The sequence below is a fragment of the Equus quagga genome, chromosome 17, assembly GCF_021613505.1.
Source record: "Equus quagga isolate Etosha38 chromosome 17, UCLA_HA_Equagga_1.0, whole genome shotgun sequence".
In the NCBI taxonomy this organism is placed as follows: Eukaryota; Metazoa; Chordata; class Mammalia; order Perissodactyla; family Equidae; genus Equus; species Equus quagga.
The window spans coordinates 40,038,914-40,061,357 of NC_060283.1; the positions used below are offsets into that span (position 1 = coordinate 40,038,914).

Sequence of the window (22,444 nt, forward strand, 5' to 3'; positions counted from 1 at the left end):
CTCAGCAAAAAGAGGAGGATTGACAGCAGATGTTAGCTCAGAGCTGATCTTCCTCAAAAAATTAAAAAATAAATTAAAATTTTAAAGATTAAAAAAATTAAAAAATAAATGTTTGAACTTGATCAACTTATGAGCTTGTGAATTAATTACAGGATAAATTATCTATAGTATGCTTCCTTTTATGTAACAAAGAAGAAAAAACAAGAATTACAAACACATACACTCATTGTGCAAAAAGACACACAGAACAGTAAATGAGAACTAGCAGAATAGTTACATACATGGGGTAGGTGGGAAGAGGGTGAAAAGGAGGCAGGTGAAACCTGGGTAAAAGAAATAGATGTGGAGTAACACCTCACTGTATAAGCCTTTTTGTACATTTTGAATTTTGAAACCACATTCATGTTTTATATACTCCAAAAAAGCAATATGAAATAAAATAAGAATGGGAGAAATAGCCTAAAATGCAATGCAAAAATAAACTAAATGACCCTAACTATATTTAAAATGAAAAACACAACCTACTAAAGGGAGGGGAGAGAACACCGAAGTAACTTTTGAGCACAGTATATAACTGAACCCTAAGGTTAAAAACAAAAAAGAAGTGTAAATAAAAATTAAACTCTAATACGTTAGTTTTTCAGAGATATGGGTTAGTAATTCTAAAACTTTCTGTACATTCTAGGATTGAACAAACAAGTATATATATTGCAGATAAGAGGAGTCAGGTTGGTCAATGTTGGAGAAAGAAATTACAAATACAGAAAGTGGAACAGCTAGAACAAACCCTGTGGTATTGAAATGGAATTGGAGATCTCACTATTAACAATGGTTTATGATATATACAGTCATGTATCGCTTAACAAGGATACATTCTGAGAAATGTGTTGTTAGGTGATTTCATCAGTGTGTGAACATCACAGAGTGCACTTACATAAACCTAGATGGTACAGCCTACTACATGGCTATATGGTTCTACTCTTATGGGACCACTGTTGCATATGTGATCCATCACTGACCAAAACATTGTCATGCAGCACATGACTGTATAGATAGATAGACGTAGAAATATAGATGTCTGTACACATAAACACACACACATATATATACAAGTATACATGTATATATTCTTATATTACCTAGCTCTGTCTTGAATCAATGACATCCCAGTAGCAATGAGCATATCTCATGCTCAGAACTCAGTTTCTAAATATCATTCATATTAAAAGGAACCAAGCCTCCTTAGAAAAATGGCCAATTCTGAGATTGGAATAGGGAAGGTACAATATGAACCTAGAGGAGGGATTGGCAAACTATAGCCCAGAGGACAAATCCAGTCAGCCACCTGTCTTTGTAAATAAAGTTTTATTGGAACACAGCCATGCTCATTATTTTACAAATTGTCTATGGCTGCTTTCCCACTGTGAGGGTGGAGTTAAGTAGTTGCAACAGAGACCGTATGGCCAGCAAAGCCAAAAATATTTACTATCTGGCTACTTACAGAAAAAGTTTGCCAAGCCCTGGTCTAGAATATCTTGTTGTTCCAGAAAGTAAGGAAACACTAAAAAAGTGGTGGGGACATGTCAAAAGTTCACAAGAGCCAGTTGAAAAGGCTCCTACCGGCCAAATAAATGACAATTTAAGTACCAAAATTTTTTAATGATAATGGATTATAGCCTATTAAATAAAAAAATCCATGAGTCCATACTGATGAAAACAAAGAAATAAATAAAATGAAATGGGGGTAGCTCTTCCCTACCTCAGAATCCCAAATAACAAATGTAGAAAAATTATGGAATTAGAAAATTACCATTGATCATCATCATCATCATGATTAATGCAGATTCATCAATGGATGCTAAAACTAGTGGAAAAAAATTTCAGGAATAATAGAATATTAAATAATCTCAAAAGACCCTCAAAGATACTTATTAAATATAATGAGGAAAGCATACTTTGACAGTGGAGAAAACTGGCAGACCACCTTAACCAAGTGATCAAAGAAAACATCTGTAATGGGACAAATATGGCTTCTGATATGAGACATTAAGAAAAACATGTCACTTGTGAAACATTAGTTAAACCCAAATTGAGGGACCTGCTACAAAATAACTGGCCTGTAATCTTCAAAAATGTTAAATTCATGAAAGGAAAAACTGTTCCAGATTAATGGAAACTAAAGACACACGACAACCCTATGCAACCTGTGATCCAGTGACATGACAGGAAACTTGACGACATTTGAGTAAGATATATAGATTAGCTAATGGTATTATATCAATGCTAATTTCCTGCTTTTGATCACTGTACAATGGTTATAAAAGAGAATGACTTTGTTTTGAGTGTCTGCAACTTACTCACAGCTCAAAAAAAAAGGGCAAGTGGAGAGGGACGTTAAAGTAAATGTGGTAAAATGTTAATGCTGGGGAATCTGGCAAAGAGTACAGAGTAATTCTTTGTACCATTCTTGCATCTTTTCAGCTAGTCTGAAATTCTACATTTTCAAAAAGAATCCAAGACTTTAATTATAAAATCACATCTGTTTATTGAGTTACATTTTCTTCTCACACTAAAGAACACTCCCAACAAACTGACAATATAACAAGTAAAAAACACCCCCAAACGTGGAATACAAATGATGTACTAAATAAAAGAAGTTCAAATAATCAGCTAAAGGATATGTGCACTATAAGATCCTTCCATCCTGTTTCTTATGGGCTAAAACAGATTTATAAGTGTAAGCTCAAATAAAGTGATCTCAAACAAGAGTTATGTCAGTAAAAACACTGCCTCTCAACAGGTCAGAAGTAACTTTACTCACTTATATTTTACAAAATATTTTGAGGATTTAAAAGATTAAATGTCCTGAAAGGGACAACAACCCAGCACTTTTTGCAAACACAGCTGTTGGTTAAAGCTCCTGAGAAAAGAAAAGCTCTGGAATAGGAATCAGTTGTAGGAAGAGACAATGGTTATAAAATACTAAGAAAACTTTGGAATCTTCTCTTATTAATCTAATAGCTGACTTGTTTCTAAACATGTACTTCATTACAATATGCTAGGACCTCGTCATGCTCTGGGCACAGAGCAATAAACACAACATGACCAACAAGGTCCCTACTCTAACGGTACTTACAATCTAGGAGGTGGAGAAGACAAACAAGTAAACAGACAACAAGGCAGTGAAACAGAGTGATGAGATAGTGACACATGGCATGGGGAAAGAGGACATTAGCTTCGGCGATTAGAAGTCTCTACTGAGAAGATAATTTGGAACTAAGATGAGAAGTCCCCATGGGAAGGTCTCAGGGTAGGGCCTTCTTGGCAGAGGGCATGATAAGTGCAAAGAGAACAAATGAGAAACAATCTCAGCATGTTCAAAGAGCTTAAAAAAAAAAAAAAAGGCCTCATTAACACTCTCAGTATAGTAGATAGCAGATGATACTAAAGAATTGTCAATTGTGCATCAAGGGTGATAATGGCAGTGTGACTGTGTATGACAATTTCCATACTGCATAGCATATATATGTGTATGTATGTATATGTACAATAAATGTCAGGGATTTCTTTAAAATATTTCTGCAAAGGAAAGAGTAATAAAAAAGGGGCAGGGGCCAGCCCCGTGACCAAGTGGTTAAGTTCATGCACTCCGCTTTGGTGGCCCAGGGTTTCATCGGTTTGGATCCTGGGCACCAACGTGGCACTGTTCGTCAGGCCACTCTGAGGTAACATTCCACATGCCACAACTAGAAGGACCCACAACTAAAATATACAACTATGTACTAGGGGGATTTGGGGTGAAAAAGCGGGAAAAACAGAAAGATTGGCAACAGGTGCCAATCTTAAAAAATCTTTAAAAATATTTTTAAAAATCTTTAAAAAAAAAAGGGGGGTCAAATGAGGCAAATGCGCAAAAATTCTTGATTTGGGAAATGGGCAAATGAAGGTTGATGAACTACTCTTTCTAGTTTTTGTATGTCTGAAATTTTTCATGATAATTTTTAGAAACTCTACATAACAAGAAACTTCATGTTAAATCTGGCAATATCTCATACATTCTTTCTCTTACTTTAACACTCCAGCTCAGCTCTTCTCTCTTCAGTTCTGTCTTCCGATTGCCTCATTTGAGGAAATATAAAGGAAAGCTTTAAGGATAGGTACACACGGGATAGGTCATATGCTCTATGAGTAACTCCAGTTTCCACGAAAGATGGAGCTAATCTATCTAAAGCAGGGTTGGAACCCAGAGAGAATTAAAATAAAAGAATATAAAATAAACAGCCACATACTGATAAACAATAAGTCATTCTTTCTGAGAAAAATGGGAATTGCCTGGACTAAGGACCATCCTCCCAGAGATTAAAACCACAATAGGCTTCTTCCCCTCCATTCCTTGGAGACCGCTCTGGCAAAGACCTCCCGATTGTGAAATCCCACTGTCAACTTTCAGTCTTGATCTTACTTGACCTCGCTGTAGCACGTGACACAGTGGAATATTCCCCCTCTTCTTGAGCCTCTACTTCCTTGGCAGACATGACAGCAGTGCTAAAGATGCCTGTACTCCTTCCTTTTAAGTGTCACAGCCACAGCCCCTCCTGAAAGACAGCAAGCAACTTTTGTCCCAAGTAACTAGTTCGGAAGGAACCAAGAGTGGCTTCCCAACCTACCAATCTATGATCTACAGAACAATGTGTCAGAAACTTCTATTTCTGGTAACACAGTGGAGTAACTATTCTGAAAAAACTTCTGATACCAAATTATTACAACTGCTGAACAAAATATTATCAATCTGAGAGCACAGCTGAGCTCTCAAGAGAGAAAAGAAAATTCCCAGAGCTAAAAATCAAGTGAGAGCTAGAACTCAGAATAAGCAGAAGCTGAAGTTACAGAGACCGTGGGAGTACATCCTGGTGACAGTACCAAGAGGCCTGCAGTTTAAACCTGCAGGGGAACAGGAGATGAGGCCCTGACCATATGAAATGCAAGCAAGTGGAAACTAGCCCCTCTGCAAAAAATCAAGACCCTAAAAGGGCAACCAACTCAGTGAGAAGGTGAGCTAGACAAAAATACACCTACTGAGGAAGAAAAACAATCAAGAAATGTGTCTGTTTTGGCAGGAGCTCCAACTGGGGGCACAGGAGAGTTTCCCCGGAAGATTCATAAACACGGGCTTGCACTCATGCAGTGCAGTCACGCTAACCCCAGGCACAGACACTAACTTAAAGTGACCCTACATTGGTAGTGTCCCGGGGTGCTGGCTGAACCCAAGAAATTCTCTCAGAACTATTCACCTCAGAATATTCCCACAGCCAAAAGCATGATAAACGCTTAAAAAATACATGAAGAAGAGAGCCATCAAGATTGAGTCAGAAAAAAACAGCAAAATGTGGTGCAAAGTAATTTCATATCATAAAAATGACAAATATACACTATTTTAAAACTATAATGTGCATAAAGAAATTAGAGAAAAAACACAAAGTGAAAGAAGCTTATGAAAAGACAAATTTTAAAAGAAGTAAATAGAACTTTTAGGAGTAAAAAGTAATTAATGTTGATGGATAACTTTAAAGACAAATGAACTAAACTATGTTTCTCCTCCTGAGTTTTTAAAATTACATTAGATGGTTAAAAGTACAATATTGTCTGGGCTGGCCCCATGGCTGAATGGTTAAGTTCACGTGCTCCACTGCAGGCGGCCCAGTGTTTCGTTGGTTCGAATCCTGGGCGCGGACATGGCACTGCTCATCAAACCACGCTGAGGCAGCGTCCCACATGCCACAACTAGATGGACCCACAACGAAGAATATACAACTATATACCAGGGGGCTTTGGGGAGAAAAAGGAAAAAAATAAAATCTTTAAAAAAAAAAAAAAGTATAATATTGTCTGGTGTGGTTCTCAATGTATATAAAGGAGATATTTACAACAACTAATTATAAAGTAGGGAGGGTAAAGGGGCCTAAATGGTGGTAAGATGCCTACATTTCACCTGAAGTGATAAGATACAGAGACTAGACTAGGACATAGTAAAAGAGGTCAATTCTCCACAAACTGATCTTTAAATTTAACACAATTCCTATCAGAATCCCAAGAGTTCTTGTAGATATAGACAAGCTTATCTGAAAATTTATACGGAAATGCAAACGAACTAGACTAACCAAAATAATGGGGGGAAAAGAATAAAGTTAGAGGAATACACTATCCAATTTTATGCTATGTAGTTACACAAATCAAGATAGTGAGGTATTTTCAGAGTGACAGACATGTAGACCAATGGAATAACATAGGGAACCCAGAAATAGACCCATACAAACATGCCAAATTGATTTTTGACGTAGGTGCAAAAGCAATTCAAGGGAGAAAAGGGAGTCTGTTCAACAAATGGTGCGGGAGCAACTGGGCATCAATAGACAAAAGAATGAACCTTGATCTAAACCTCACACCTCACACAAAAATTAACTCCGAATTAACTCAGACTACATGACACCAAAAGCATCATCCATAAAATAAAAGAAAAAAATAGATAAACTTATTTTTTTTTTCATTTCTAGGGATCTGGTCATTGGCATAGCTGAATGACAACTTAGGAAATTTTTACTCAACATGTTGAACATCAGAGCTCTTCTCAGAAGACCAAAGAGCGTAATTAGAATCTGAGTTCACTCTTTTATCCTTAAGCAGTAAACTGGACAGGTGGGAAGGACTTATATATAATTATTTCATTTTAATGAACGACATTGGCTAAACATTTACCTACAAACTATCATTTTAGGATCTTTGTGAAAATCTCTAGAGAATTAAAACTTAAGAGTTTCAGACTCTCAGGGCTAATTCTGGGCCTGCTGGCATCAATCAACAGTTACTGATAAAGAAAAAAAGCATCTGATATATCAGAACAAAGCTGATGCCATATCACACCTTGAACTCTAGCTCCCAAATCCTTCTCTAACTTGTAAAGTATTATAACTCTTAGTGGAATTTAGGGCTATATAGTTTTAAACTAAGTTTAAAAACAGTTATACTGAAAAATGTATGACTTAGATTATGAAATATTTTATTCACTTCTGCAATCCCAAAGCCTAGCAAAGTGCCTGCTAAATAAACTTTGTGAAAAATTCCACCATTTCCCAAGGAAAAATGAAACATTGAATTTAAGAGACTGAAATAATAAAACATTGAAATTTTGTCACCTCTATCCATCTGCAACAATCACTCAGATGCCATCCTTTTCTCTCTCTAGTCTCCAACAGTCTCTGTCATCGTTCTGGTATTGCTACTGCTTCTCTCCTATACCAACAGCTTCTTCTGCTTCAAGCCCCAACTCCTTCAGATCGAGCCCTGAATCCCACAGCCAGTTTACCCTTCCTAACGTGTGGCTCTGATCATGTCACTGCCTACTTAAAACTTATGCCACTAACTCAGAGTGTCCTTCAGCATCTGCTAACATAACTTGCTACTTTTCTGTCACTTCACACATCCTCTCATATCCTATGATTTTGACTGAAACATTCGCTTGTTCACTAACTCACTCATTTAACAAAAATGTATTGAGCTCCTACACTGGACCAGGTACTATGCTTGGACCTAAGGAATATAATGGAAAAAAGAAGAAAGAGACTCAGTCCCTCCTCTCACGAAGGTTACAGTCTAGGGTGGAAGAAAGATGTTAATCAGAGGCCAGCCCTGTGGCCAAGTGGTGAAGTTCACGTGCTCCACTTCCACAGCCAGGGTTCGCCAATTCAGATCCTGGCCGCAGACCTACACACCCCCTCATCAAGCCACGCTGTGGCAGCATCCCACATAGAGGAACTAGAATAACCAACAACTAGGATACACAACTATGCACTGGGGCTTGAGGGAGAAAAAAAGGGAAAAAAACGGGGAGATTGGCAACAGATGTTAGCTCAGGGTCAATCTTCCTCATCAAAAAAAAAGGCATTAAAAAAATTAGTAAATAAATAAATAAGAGGTTGTTAATCAAACAATTACACAAATTGATGTGTAATTGATGCGTAAACTGAAATTCATACCCTGGAGTAGGAGGGTATGTAACACACTCAAGTAATGTGGTTACAGCTTAGAGAACTAAGGGGAAAGTAGGGTAAGATTAGGCTGGAGGGAAAGCAGGGGCCACACCATGCTGGAACTTGCTGGGTATATTAAGAATTTTGGGTTTTTTATCAACAATGGGGAGATACTGAAGTGTTTCAATCAGGAGGGTGACATGATCAGATTTACAGTCTGATAAAATCCCTCTAGCTTCAGGATAGAAAATGGGTTGGAGATAGGGAGACAAGAATGAATACAGTCTCCATTTAAGAGGCTATTTGAGCAGTCCATGTGAAAAATTATGCTACTGACAAAAAGAAAAAGAAATACTTAGAAGGCCAAATCAACAAAACACGGTGATGGACTGGACATGAAGAGTGAGGGAAGGGGCCACCCCGTGGCCGAGTGGTGAAGTTTGCACATTCCACTTCGGCAGCCCAGGGTTTCGCCAGTTCAGATCCTGGGCATGGACATGGGATCACTCATCAGGCCATGCTGAGGTGGCGTCCCACATAGCAGAGTCAGAAAGACCTACAACTAGAATATACAACTATGCACTGGGGGGGCTCTGGGGAGAAGAAGAAAAAAAAAAGAGTGAGGGAAAGCAGATGATCATATTTTCTGGCTTATATAATTGGATGGAGGATAAGGACATTCCCTGGGACAGGAGTACTGGATTAGGGTAGGGGGGGTAGAGATCATCAGCCCAGTATTGGACACTCTGAGTGTGAGGTGACTTTGCAAACCAACAGATGATATCAAAAGACAGCTGGATATAAAAGTCAGGAGCTCTGACAATATCTGGGCTGAGACCAAATTTGGGAGTCACCAGAGAACAAATAGCAACTGAAGTCGTGAACACAGATGAGATCAGTCTAGGGAGAGAGTATGGAGTAAAAAGAGAAGGAGCCTACGACTGAGACTTGAGGAGCCCCAAAGTTCAAGAGCCAGGGAGAAGGAAATCAAAGCTGCAAAGATGGAGAAGGAACGGTCTCCTCTGAAGGAGATACAAGAGGAAACGGGAGAGTGTGATGTCAAGAAAACCAAGGTTTCAAGAAGGTAGTGGGCAATAAAACAAGCGAGATAAAGAATTAAGTGTTCAGTAGACTTAGCAGCATGGATGTCACAGGGAGCTTGGTGAGAGCTGTTTTAGTGAAGCAATGGGAATAACCACCAAAGAGAAATTAGCTGAGGCATTAATGGACAGGGAGGACATAGAACAAATGAATTCAGCTGACTCTTGTGAAGTTTGGCTATGAAGAGGGAGGGGCAGAATCAAAAGATAGCTTCCATTTATTGTTGTTGCTATTACTTTCATTAAGGGGCAAACCTGAGTCTGTAAAATACTGATAGGAAGAGTTGAGAAGGTGGGCCAAGGATGAGCGATAGCTTCTATGAGGGGAGGAGAGGCATGGGGATGGGGACGTTTTGACCAGTACTCCTTCCATAACATGTCCTGTACTCCTCAAGTTCACACAGGGCACTCTCCCTCTACTCCAACTGCACTCTTAAAATTGTACCCATTAAAGAACAGCTCAAACTTCATATCCTCTCCCTTCTGTGAACCTCACCTAATTTCTCTAGCTCTTGGGATCCCTTCTCCACAATCCCATAGTATGCTGTTTTCCATGTTTATTTGACCACAAAACCCTTTACAGCAGGTTCCACAGCATATGCACTGCGAAATAAACATTCTACTTCCTGTCCAGCTCAAGTCCTACCCTCTCAATACAGACTTTCCTAACATACCAGAACAAAGTAATATCTCCCTTGTAAAGTCCTGAGCAATTAGGCATTCAGCACATTAAGTATTAAGATCCTAAGACATAAGCTCCAAGAGCGTGGGGACCTGTCCATCTGGTCACCACTGTATCCCCAGGGCCTAGTAGGGCTGACACACAGCAGGCACTCAGGAAGTGTTTACTGAATGAAGTAGTTAAAAGAGCTGCCCTGTTACTCCTCAACAGCCATAAACTACTGAAGAGCCGGAGTCCTATGCCTGTTTCTACACAGTGCCCTACAAAGTACACAGTTAATAAATGTTTTGACAACATGATGATAACTTACCATGGCCTAACGTCACAATGGGAATTAAAAAGACAGAGTTTGGCAATATACCTTGACACTAAAGAAAAAGAATGAAAAGTCTGTGTAATGTTTCTCAACTCTAATTTTAAAAGATAATAATAAAAACTGTCCTCAAAATTCTAAAACATTTTTCCATATCCCAGAATTTAAGAAAGCCCTTAAAGACAATTGAACTGTCTTTCCTCTGCTTATGAAATTCTTTTATAAATTCATATAACACCCTAGAATCTCAGTGCCTATTATAAGATTTATCCAAATTCTGCAGTTTAATATTTTCACATCTTGATAATACATAGGAGTAATTCAGAAAAGGCAAGAAGTGTATTAATAGGATATCCCTAGGGTGGATCTAAGTATCATTTCCCTGTCCAATAAAGACAGAATAGAATCATCTTTATGTCACTGAAGTACCAGAGTTCTAGTCATAAATAACACAACAAATGTAAGATTTCCAATGAGGCAGCATACAAAACCAAAATCAAAAGAGATCACCCAGGGCTTTCTCAAATTTAAGATCCCAAAATGTTGTGAGATGGAACCTGATTCATTTTTCAACAAATAGCTTCATTTCTTTTTACAGGATTATATTATAAATTCAATCTCATGTTTCTCTCCACTATTTTATTACTACAATTAAAGTCATTAACAGAATTACTAAATTGGAATGAATAAGATTACTTCTTATGCTTTAAAGACTTTCCTACCAATTGGCACTTTCAACCCCCTGAAATTTATCCTATCTTCTCTTTTTGGGATAAATGTGCAGACTTTGGAGACAAATTCTAGACAAAGCAATAAAAGGCTCAGGTCAAACACAAGTACCAAAAGAAATCTCTCTGCATCCAGTAGGGGAAGGAACAGACAGAGAAACTTGTGAAATCTAAAAGAATAGGGACTAAATAAAAAATTCATTTCATTATTGGAAATCAGAATCTAAAGAAGCACAGGAAGGCACCCATTGGTGTCAGAACTTTTGCTCAGCTCCAAATACCAAAAGAAAGTGTCTTATAAAAAAACAAAGGGTTTTATTTTCAGAATGTGTGAGTGGTCACACTGGAATATCTCTGCTGTGACCAACAAACTTGGCAATAACAGTATAAAATAATATTCTCTCTCCTGAAATAATTCAGCACAGTACTTCAGCAGCACTGAAAAAGCCACCCTAGAAGGTACCAGAAATCATGACATGAATTTCATTAACTCCTAGTCTGTGCTACCAAATAAAGTCTTTCTAGGATCTTATCACATTTCTTCATTACTTTTTGGGGAGACTTTTTTATCTTTTTCCTTTGGAAATTTAAAAACATATAAAAAGTAGAAACAATGATGTAATGAATGCATGCTCATAATTCAAATTCAATAATTACCAATTAATAGCCAACATTATTTCACGTACTCCTACACACACACACACTCATCTCTCCCATATACACATACATGTACTAAACTATACTTAAGCACGTAGGAAGATTTTAAATTCCCTTTTAAAAACTCTAAATTACAGGTCATAAATGGCAAACTATTCTATTCAGCAATAACTACTATCATCACTTAGGGCCTTTACTTACATAAAGCATAAATTTTATGAAGCAAGGTTATCACACAGGTGTAATCCCAATTTCATGCTGTGACACAGAAGCAGCTGTTTACTAATAGACCTGAAAAACAACTCATGCACCAGCTCTATGCATAATTCAAATGGTAATCGAAGCCATCATCTACCCACAGACACTAACCTCAAACCTAGTAAGACAAAGAAAAAAGAATTGCACAGCTTACCCACACGGCCAATTTTACCATGGCAATTTGGAAAAATATGCGACTTTCAGAATCTATAATCAACTGAACAAAGTGACTAAAACATACAGGAATTGAAAGTAGTTTTCCCTAGGTTCATATTATTTCAAATAAAATGTCAGTTTCCATGAAAACTATTTTCTTATTTTACACAAGAGATTAATATCAACCTGGCTTCCATATTAGTTCTTTATTTAAAAAAAAAAAAATCTCCCAGTTACAGCATTACTTTCTTCTTGGAAGAGTGTTGGTACACCAACGCCTACTCTCAGGGCTGCAGCCACAAAAATCTGGAATTTACTACCTACAGACTCGTTCAGCCCCAAGTGAGGTAAGGCCTCGCTAAGGACCATGTTCTGCCTACAACACAAGCTCCCCGTCATGTCTAGCAGAACACTCCCAGAGGAAGACAAGCACAGTTACAAGCAGCTATGCTGTCCCCTCAAAGTCACGAACAAGAGTTCTAGCATTATTCAAGGCACCTAGAGGAATGCAGGACACAAAATTCTCAATAGCAAAATGACTAAGACCAAATCCAGACCACAGAGAGAAAGATGGGGAAACCTTAATGACCCCTAAGCCAACCTGCCGATGTTAGATCTGATCTGTCAGCTGACTGTCCTGTACTGAGCGACCTGAGAGAGGCCCTCCAAAGACACACTACTCCTTTCTGTAGAGAAATTATGTTCCAGATTCACACCATTCAGTGGGAATGAGTTTGAAAGATGGTGACTCTCGCGTAGGCAGCTTTTCAAAATTCTACACTTCGCAGATAAAAATCTCTACCACCCACAAGTGCATGAGCATGGATTTAATAGTTAATAACTTCAGGAAGACAGCAGAGAAATAAGACAATCTAAAAAAAACCACCAAAATAATTTCAAAAGGATTGAAACGCAACTCAGACAGACATGTGGCATTTCTTCTCCTTGCTGCTTCAAAAAGAGAACTCAGGGGCCTGCCTGGTGGCGTAGTGGTTAAGTTCACATACTCTGCTTCAGAGGCCTGGGGTTCACAGGTTTGGATCCCAGGAACGGACCTACACACTGCTCATCAAGCCATGCTGTGGCAGTGGTGTCTCACATACAAAATAGAGGAAGATGGGCACAGATGTTAGCTCAGGGCCAATCTTCCTCACCAAAAAAAAAAAAAGAAAGAAAGAAAGAAAAAGAAAAAAAAGAACTCAAAACAGCAGCACTGGAATCTCTGCTTCTCAGGAAGACAAAACAAACCTGAGGTCTACAGGCCCCAGGGAAATAAGCTGGGTCTCCACTTCCACCCGAGAGCTCCAGTTTCCCAGAGCTGACACAGACCTCCTGAGTAGAGGAGCAGAGCATGGGACATCAGCTCCATGGCAAAGTTCAGAATCTTAGATTATTTCAAACTTCAGGCTGCCAGCGTTCAACTTGTCATTTACAAGGAAGCTATATCGCTAAGATCTTGCTACCTCGAGATGCACGTAAAATATAAAACCTATATTCATACCAAGCCTTTGTGCACATTTCATTAATTCAGATGTGAAGAAATTCAAAGTTTGGATTCCCACAGCAAATGTAACCTTGGCAAATGCATACACATGTATTTTGTATTACTTCGGATGGCAGTGACCTTCAAACAAACTTAGAAAGAATAAAGCACATTTTAATCTCCACATCTAATTACAAAGTAAAACTCCTAGACAGATGAGAGATAAAGAACTGCCTGCCTTCAGGGATAGTGGAGCTCTTTCTTTGAGACAATTAACAAGAACTGGACCAAGCACTGAAGAAAGTGCTGGAAGAAACAATCCTTACCTGGCCTGAAGGACATGGGCCGGACAACTTAACAGGGTTTCCTCTAAACTCTTATTTCTAACTTGCTAGGATAACCAGCTGTTTGATATTTAAAACTTCATTTCAAATATTTTATAATTTCAAAAAGTACCTTAAATGCTAACCAGATGCAGAATACGCTTAATTTTAGCTCCCACTTGAGGCATCAGAGGAAACATTTGAAGCCATCACAAAATGGATCATCCACTGTAAAACAAATCAAATAATACTTGCTGATGTCAGCTAATATGGAAAATAGTTTGCCCGGTTCTTAGTTCAAGGTTAAAATGCCAATTTCTGGAAGGCCAAGTGCTACTACAATAAGCTAGAAGATTAACAGAAGACTGCAGTGGTTAAGAGGCTTCTGCAGCCAAATGCCCAGGTTCTACCACTTAAAAGCTGTGGCTTTGGGTAAATTATTTGATGCCTGTTTCACCATCTAAAAGAGCCAGTAATAAAACCTCCCTTGCAGAGCTGTCTTGAGTACTAAACGAGGTCATATATGAAAAGTTCTCAGAACAGTGCCCGGCGGATAGCAAGCACTCAATAAGCATTTGCTATTATTAATGTTAAGGTCACTTATTTTACCTTGGCAGCAATCTTTATTTATTTGCTAAACCAGCACCCACACTAAAAAATCTAAAATAACCTTAACACTATGCTGGTACTTTAACCAGTCTCTGTAGCACAATAATAAATGACCTTCCCTCCTCTGGCCTCCTTCCTCTACGCCTCTTGCTAACAAAGTCCAAACTCCTTAGCCAAACACTCAAGTTGCATCATAATCTGTTGGCCCACCCTGGCTTAGCATCTTCCATACTCCTGTAAGAACCCTCTGCTTCAATAAAATTAGTTTCTCACAATCCTCTAAATACACCTTGAACTCACTCAACTAACATCTGAGACTCTATGGTGCCAAGCACTGTGCTAATAACACATGTAAAGTTGAAGACACAGTCTCCACCCTTAAAAAGCTCACAGGATACAGCAGAAAAAGAGAGATGTGAAAAACAGTTTCAATAAAATGTAACTACAGTCACAAAGGACAAAGGTAAGGTAGCTGCATGGAGAGGAGTTGATAAATTCTGTTGGTGAAGAAGTCTCCTCCAGGAAGGCTCACAAAAAAAGGCTTGTGAGAAATGCTGAAGGATAAAGAGGAACGCACCAGGCTGAGGAGAGGGTCAGAGGGCACGCTCTGGAGAGCAAACAGTGAAGAGCATGGGCAACGAAATTCTGGGTAATGAGGTGCAGCGGGACTGCTGGGGAGCTGATGGAAGCTAGAAGTTGGAAAACAGGGATAGGCAAGAGAAGTCTTGTACCCAAATCAGAAGCACTGGGGTAAGGCTTTGCCCTGGACCTACCAAAGGATTCTGACCCTAACATGATCAGATTTGAAATTTTACCATGATCACTGCAGAGGCTGGCTTGGAAGGAGAGACTGGAGACTGAGAAACCTGTTAAGACAACTGGAAGGGTCCAGGCAGCAGCAGGGATGAAAAAAAAGGAGACAGATTCAAAATGCAAATTAAGAACAGAATTGTAAGACTCTGTATGGACATAAGAAGAGGGAAAAATCTAGCTTGAGTAATGAAATAAAAGGATGAATGGTGACAACACTTAGGCAGGATAAAGAGTACAGGACCACAAATGCAAAGCCTGGGTCTTTTTTTTTTTAAGATTTTATTTTTCCTTCTTCTCCCCAAAGCTACCCAGCACAAAGCTGTATATATTTTTAGTCGTGGGTCCTTCCAGCCTTGGCACGTGGGACGCCACCCCAGCATGGCCCGACAAGCGGGGCCAGGTCCGTGCCCAGGATGCAAACCTGTGAAACCCTGGGCCACTGAAGCAGAGAGCGCGAACCCAACCACTAGGCCAGCCCCAAAGCCTGGGTCTTTATCCTAAGAGCAATGGAAAGCAGGACAGGGAAATAACCTAAGAAAAGGTAAAAACCTAAACAGATCTTTAACCAGAGAAGGAACCAGAAAATGCCAACAAAGATCCATCCACCCTGCAAAATGCACCAGGCCCAGATGGTTTTAGAGACAGGTAATTCCAATGTTATTTAAACTTTGGGGAGGGGAGCGTTAAAAAAACTTTTCATTTTATTCTATGAGGCTAAATAATGCTGATACCAAATCTGACAAAGACAGAACACACACTCCTTCACATACAGAAATACAGAAGAATTTTTATGAACATAAATGCAAAACCCAGAATAAAAAGATAAAAAATTTAATCCAACATTAGATTAAAAAAATTAGATACCATGAATGCATGGTATACAATGTTTATTCTAAGAATGCAAGCATGGTTCACATTTTGAAATCTGTTCATATATAACAGAATAGAACCAAATCACCATCAGGATAGAAGCCAAAAGGCCCGTTGATCAAGTCAAACACCTTTTTCTAACCTGTAGCAAGTATTACTAGCAAACTCCACTCACCAGGCCAGAGACCCCAGCCCCTCATGTAGCACCCTACCTATACTTGCGAGTTCATCACCAGCCAGTGGCCTCAACTCCAACCTCTAACAATGTGCACTCAACACCCATTCTTAATTAAGACTTCTTAGTAAACTAGGACTAAAAAGAAATTTTTCTAATCTGATAAGATGTATTTATCAAGGAAACAACACCTTTTATGCAGTATTCAGGCCAAGAATAATACATAACTTGAATCTAATCATGAGGAAACATCAGACAAACCAAATGAGGAATATCCCATTTTTTAAAAAAAGAGGACTGTATTTGTCAAAAATACCAATGTCATGAAAGACAAAGAAAGGCTTTAGAACTGTTCCAGATTAGAGACAAAAGAAACAGGACAACTAAATACCATGTGTGATCCTACATTAGATCCTGTGCTAGAGGGGAAAAGATGCTAAAGGACATTAATTACTGGATTAACTGACAAACTGTAACAGATGGTAGATATAATCAAAGTTGTATCAATGATAAATTAACTAAGTTGATAACTTATCTTTGGGTATGTAAGAAAATATCCTTATTCTTGGAAAATACTATAGTATTTAGGGGCAATCATGTATGCAGTTTACTCTCAAGCAGTTCAGGAAAAAAGTTTATACGTGTGTCTGGAGAGACAGAGAGAGAGAGACAGAACACAAACAATAAAGAAAATGGGGCAAAATGTTAACAACAGGTAAATCTAAGTAAAGGGTATATGCACTCATGGGCATGTATCCCAAAGAAATAAAAACTTACATTCACCAAAAACCTACACATGAATGTTCATAGCAACTTTATTCATAATAGTCAAACAGTGAAAACAACTCAGATGTCCTTCCACAGAAGAACGGTTAAACAAGCTGTGGGACCCCCATGCCATGGAACACTACTCACAATAAAAAGGAACAAGCAGTAACCTGGATGAATCGAAAAGAACTATGTTGAGTGAAAAAAGCCGATCTCAAAGGTTATGTACTATATGGTTCCATCTGTACAGCATTCTTGAAATGGCAAATCAGAGAGACAGAGAAGAGTTAGTGGTTGCCAGGAGGCAGAGAGGCAGAGAGGGAGGGAGATGGCTGGAGCTACTGAAAGGGTAGCATAAGAGCTCCTTGTGAAGAACTATTCCGCATCTTGACTGTGGTGGTGGTCACACAAATCTACAGATGTGACAGAACTAAACACACACACACACACACACAGGAGCACAAGTAAAACTGCTGAAATCGGAACCAGCTGGGCGGATTGTACTGACATCAATTTCCTAGCTGTGGTATTATACCATAGTTGCACAAAAGGAAACTGGGTGAAGTATACACAGGATCTCTCCAGTATTATTTCTTACAAGCGCATGTGATTCTACAAGTATCTCAAAATAAAAAGCTTAATTTAAAAATAAAAAAAAGGAAAAAAGTTAAAAAATAGCAACAGAAATAACTTGTGAATAATGATGAAGCACGAGAGGCATTCCTATTAACCTCAAGAATAGGAAGAGGGTGCCAGCTATGATAGTGTTATTTCACACTGTTCTAAAGGAAGGGCTGACCCCGTGGCCGAGTGTTTGAGTTTGCGCACTCTGCTTCGGCAGCCCAGGGTTTCACTAGTTCAGATCCTGGGTGCGGACATGGCACTGCTCATCAGGCCATTCTGAGGGGGCGTCCCACATAGCACAACCAGAAGGACCTGCAGCTAGAATATACAACTATGTACTGGGGGGCTTTGAGGAGGAGGAGAAGAAAAAAAAGAAAGACTGGCAACAGATGTTAGCTCAGGTGCCAATCTTAAAAAAAAAAAAATAAAGGAGCTAGTCATTACTATATACAAGAGGTAATACAAATATTAGAAAACAGACAAAATGATCACTTATAAATGAAATCATTGTCTACCTAGAAAATCCAATACAATCAACTGAAAAAGTATTAGAGTATGAGTTCAGTAGTGTCCAAATACAATATGTAAAAATTAATAGCCTTTTTACTATACTCCACTAATAATCAATTACAAAACTCTGTATAATACAGAACTTTGTTCTATTTTTTATTTTTTAATTCTTTATATAAATCATGTACATTTTTTAAATATTTAAAAATTTTCCCCAGGAACATAATGACTATGCATCTGTAATAAGCTTCTCCAAAACAACATATTCTTCAGTTCTCCCACTGAGCACCATATTTGTTATTCTTTTTTCTTTTTTTTTGAGGAAGATTAGCCCTCAGCTAACATCCACACCCATTTTCCTCTACTTTATATGTGGCCCGCCCACCACAGCATGGCATGCCAAGCGGTGCCATGTCTGCACCCAGGATCCAAACCAGCGAACCCTAGGCCACTGAGAACCAGAATGTGTGCACTTAACCATTGTGCCATTGGGCCGGCCTCTTTAATTCATTTTGTAATCTCAGCTTGTCAGGTAAAAGATCCAATTGGCTGAACAACTGAATAGAAGAGAACCTCATCATTCCATGAAATTTTTATCTGAATCACAAAGAAATTTTCTCCCAAAACAAAGCCTTCCCTGACCGCCCAATGTAAGAACCAGTGGTCCTCAACTGGGGGCAATTTTGCCCCTCCTCTCCCCCAGGGACATAGGGGAATGTCTAGAGACATTTTTGACTGTCACAACTGGGGAAGGTACCATAGTATCTGAAGGGCAGAGGTTCTGGCTGCTGCTAAATTCCTACAATGCAGAGCACAGGTCTCTTCCCCCAACAAAGAATTACCCAGTCCAACATGTCAACAGTGCTGAGGCTAAGAAACCAGGATCTAAATAAATCTCCGCCAGTCTCCTTCTAGCCCAGCACATTATTTTATTTCCTTCTTAGGAAACAGGCAAGGTAGAAGAGAGTGAGTCAAAGTCTTTATAACACTGATAGGAAAAAAAACTGTCAATCTAGAAATCTTTATACAGCAAATACATCTTTCCAAAACAAAGGCAAGGGGCCAGCCCTGTGACTGAGTGGTTAAGTCCACACACTCCACTTTGGTGGCCCAAGGTTTTGCCAGTTCGGATCCTGGGCGCAGACCTAGCGCCACTCACCAAGCCATGCTGAGGTGGCATCCCATATACTAGAGCCAGAAGGATCTACAACTAGAATATACAACTACATACTGGGGGGCTGTGGGGAGAAGAACAAGGGGGAAAAAAAGACAGGCAACAGATGTTAGCTCAAGTGCCAATCTTAAAAGAATTTTTTTTAAAAAGGCAAAATACAAACTGTTTCAGATATGTGAAAGCTGAAATAATCATCACCAGCAAATCTCACTACCAGAAATGTTAAAGGAAGCCCTTAAAGCAAAAAGAAAATAACAGAAGCAAACTATTCCAGAAAATTAAAGGAAAGGGAACACTTCCCAACTCATTCAAGGTTGCCACAATTACTGATACCAAAACAAAAAGAAATTACCAAAAAAAAACACTTCAAACCAATATCTGTAATAACCATAGATGCAAAAATTTTTAACAAAATTTAGGAAATCAATACCAAAAATAAATAAAAAGAATAATACATCAGGACCAAGTAGGGTTTATCTCAGGAATGCAAGGTTAGTTCTACTATTTGAAAGTCAATGTAATTCACCATATTAACAAACTAAAAATGAAAAAACATATGATCATCTCAGCAGATTCAGAAAAAAGCATTTGACAAAAATCCAACTTAGTTTCTGATAAAAATTTCCAACAAACTCGGAATAGAAGGAAACTTCCTCACTGACAAAGAGCATATACAAAAAGCCTACAGCTATCATCACACTTCACAGTGAAAAACTTAATGCTACCAGACCGCAAGCTGCTGCTGGGCCCACGGTCTCCAGCGCATGGGTCAGTGCAGGGGGCGCCCGGACTTCCCGTGGACGTGCTTGGGGACACAGTTGGAGCTCCAGCACCCAGCTCTGCGGCCCGGGGGGAGGCTCCAGGGGCCCGCACCTCCCTGGCAGGGAAAGCCTCTGCTCGCCATTAGCAGGGAGGCCCCACCCAGAATCCAGGACAAAGGAAAGCTCCCGGCAGGCGGATTCCCCGGCATGGCACCAGACCGCCAGCTGCAGCTGGGCCCACGGTCTCCAGCCCTGCACGGGTCAGTGCAGGGGGTGCCTGGACTTCCCGTGGACGTGCTTGGGGACTGGGTGGAGCTCCAGCACCCAGCTCTGCGGCCCGGGGGGACACTCCAGGGTCCCGCACACACCCAGCAGGGAGGGCCTCTGCTCGCCATTGGCGGGGAGGCCCCGCCCAGCATTCGGAACACCAGGAAGCTCCCTGGAGCAGAATTCCCCACAAGGCAGCAGCTTACCAGCCACCGCCAGGCCCACGGACTCTGGCCGTGTCCCAGACAAGGCAAGGGGCTCCCAGAGATCCCGTGAGAGTGGAGTGGGGCAGAGTGGAGCTCCGGTGAAACGGCTACATAGCCCAGGGGGGAACTCCAGGTTCCTACAGCAGCCTCAGCAAAACCCTCTGCACAGCACTAGTGGAGAGGTCCCAACTGGCAATCGCAAGGCGGGAAGGACCTGGGGCAAAAGTAGCACAGCTAGGTGAGCTAACGACAGACTGCAGAAGATACCCATAGCTCTGCTGGGACCTATAGCGGACAAGTGTGATCTTGTGGGCTCTGTCAGGGACAAAGCTGCGATTATAGGTGATCCTGCTCCCAGCTGTTGGGAAAGCCCACAACACCGCTGCAGACCACAAGGAGGGAGCGCGTCTAAGTGGGCTGCAGCAGTAGGCACCAGCAGCCTGAGGCCCCCTTGCGATTGCCCCCACAACCGACAAGGGACCCCACAGGACCAGTGAGACTACGAGGAGGGTTCCAGGTCCAGTCAGTAACAGCTGACAGGGTTCCTGGTTGGTGCAGTCTAAACAGCTGCCCCCTCACCACACCAGTCGCAACAAGTGGAAGCAGCGACTAAACTCTATCTCTACACAGAGGCACAAATCCACGCCATCAAGCAGTATGAAAAAATATATTAAATCTCCAGAACAGAAGGAAAACGATAAGCACCCAGAAAACAATCCCAAAGACAATGAAATCTATAACCTAAATGACGATGATTTCAAAACTGCCATTATTAAAAAACTCAACAAGTTAAAAGAGAATTCAAATAGACAACTCAATGAGTTCAGGAGCTATGTCACAAAAGAGCTTGACACTATAAAGAAGAACCAATTAGAAATACTGGAGATGAAGAACACAATGGAGGAGATTAAGAAAAATCTGGACTCTCTGAACAGTAGGGTCAATAATATGGAGGACAGAATTAGCAATTTGGAGGATAGGAATATAGAAATACAGCAGATAGAGGAGGAGAGAGAACTAAGACTAAACAGAAATGAAGAAAATCTCTGAGAATTAACAGACTCAATTAGGAGATGCAACATAAGGATTATAGGTATACCAGTGGGAGAAGAGAAGAAGGGGGCAGAAGGCCTGATCAAAGAAATAATAGCTGAGAACTGTCCAAACTTGGGAAGAGAGATGGAATTTCATGTGACAGAAGCCAATAGATCTCCAAACTTTATTAACGCAAGAAGACCAACCTCAAGGCATATAGTAGTGAAACTAGCAAAAGTCAACAACAAAGAGAAAATACTAAGGGCAGCCAGGCAGAAGAAAATAACTTACAAAGGAAACCCCATAAGGCTATCAGCAGATTTCTCAGGAGAGACATTAGAGGCTAGAAGAGATTGGAATGAAATATTCAAAACTCTGAAGGACAAAAACCTGCAGACAAGAATACTCTACCCAGCGAAAATATCCTTCAAATACAATGGAGAAATAAAAACTTTCCCAGATAAACAAAAGTTAAGGGAGTTCATCGCCACAAAACCTCCTCTTCAAGAAATGCTCAGGAAGAACCTCATTCCTGAAAAATCAAAAAAAGGAAAGGGGTTACAAAATCCAGAACAAAGGAGATAAGCAGGACAATAACACAAAGTAACAGCTCTCCATCAGGACAAAATGCAAAAGAACCGGAAAACAAGGGATAAAATGGCAACAGTAGGCCCCCACGTTTCAATAATCACTCTAAACGTGAATGGATTGAACTCTCCAATCAAAAGGCACAGAGTGGCAGGATGGATCAAAGAACAAGATCCAACAATATGCTGCCTCCAGGAAACACACCTCAGCCCCAAAGGCAAACACAGACTCAAAGTGAAGGGATGGAAGACAATACTCCAAGCTAATGATGAACAAAAGAAAGCAAGTGTTGCCATACTTATATCAGACAAAGCAGACTT

General features: G+C 39.9%; 1 protein-coding gene across 4 annotated transcripts in view; it reads right to left on the minus strand.

Moving 5' to 3' along the window:
* Window positions 1-22,444, minus strand: part of DIS3L2 (DIS3 like 3'-5' exoribonuclease 2) — a 359,659-nt gene that overhangs the window by 325,761 nt on the left and 11,454 nt on the right. The window contains exon 1 of one of the 4 annotated variants that reach the window (XM_046644637.1): window positions 13,858-13,952. The exons of the other annotated variants lie outside the window; for them this stretch is intronic. The gene's annotated coding sequence lies outside the window, so the exon portion shown is untranslated. Of the gene's footprint in view, window positions 1-13,857; window positions 13,953-22,444 lie in introns of those variants that run through there. 4 annotated transcript variants of the gene reach the window in all.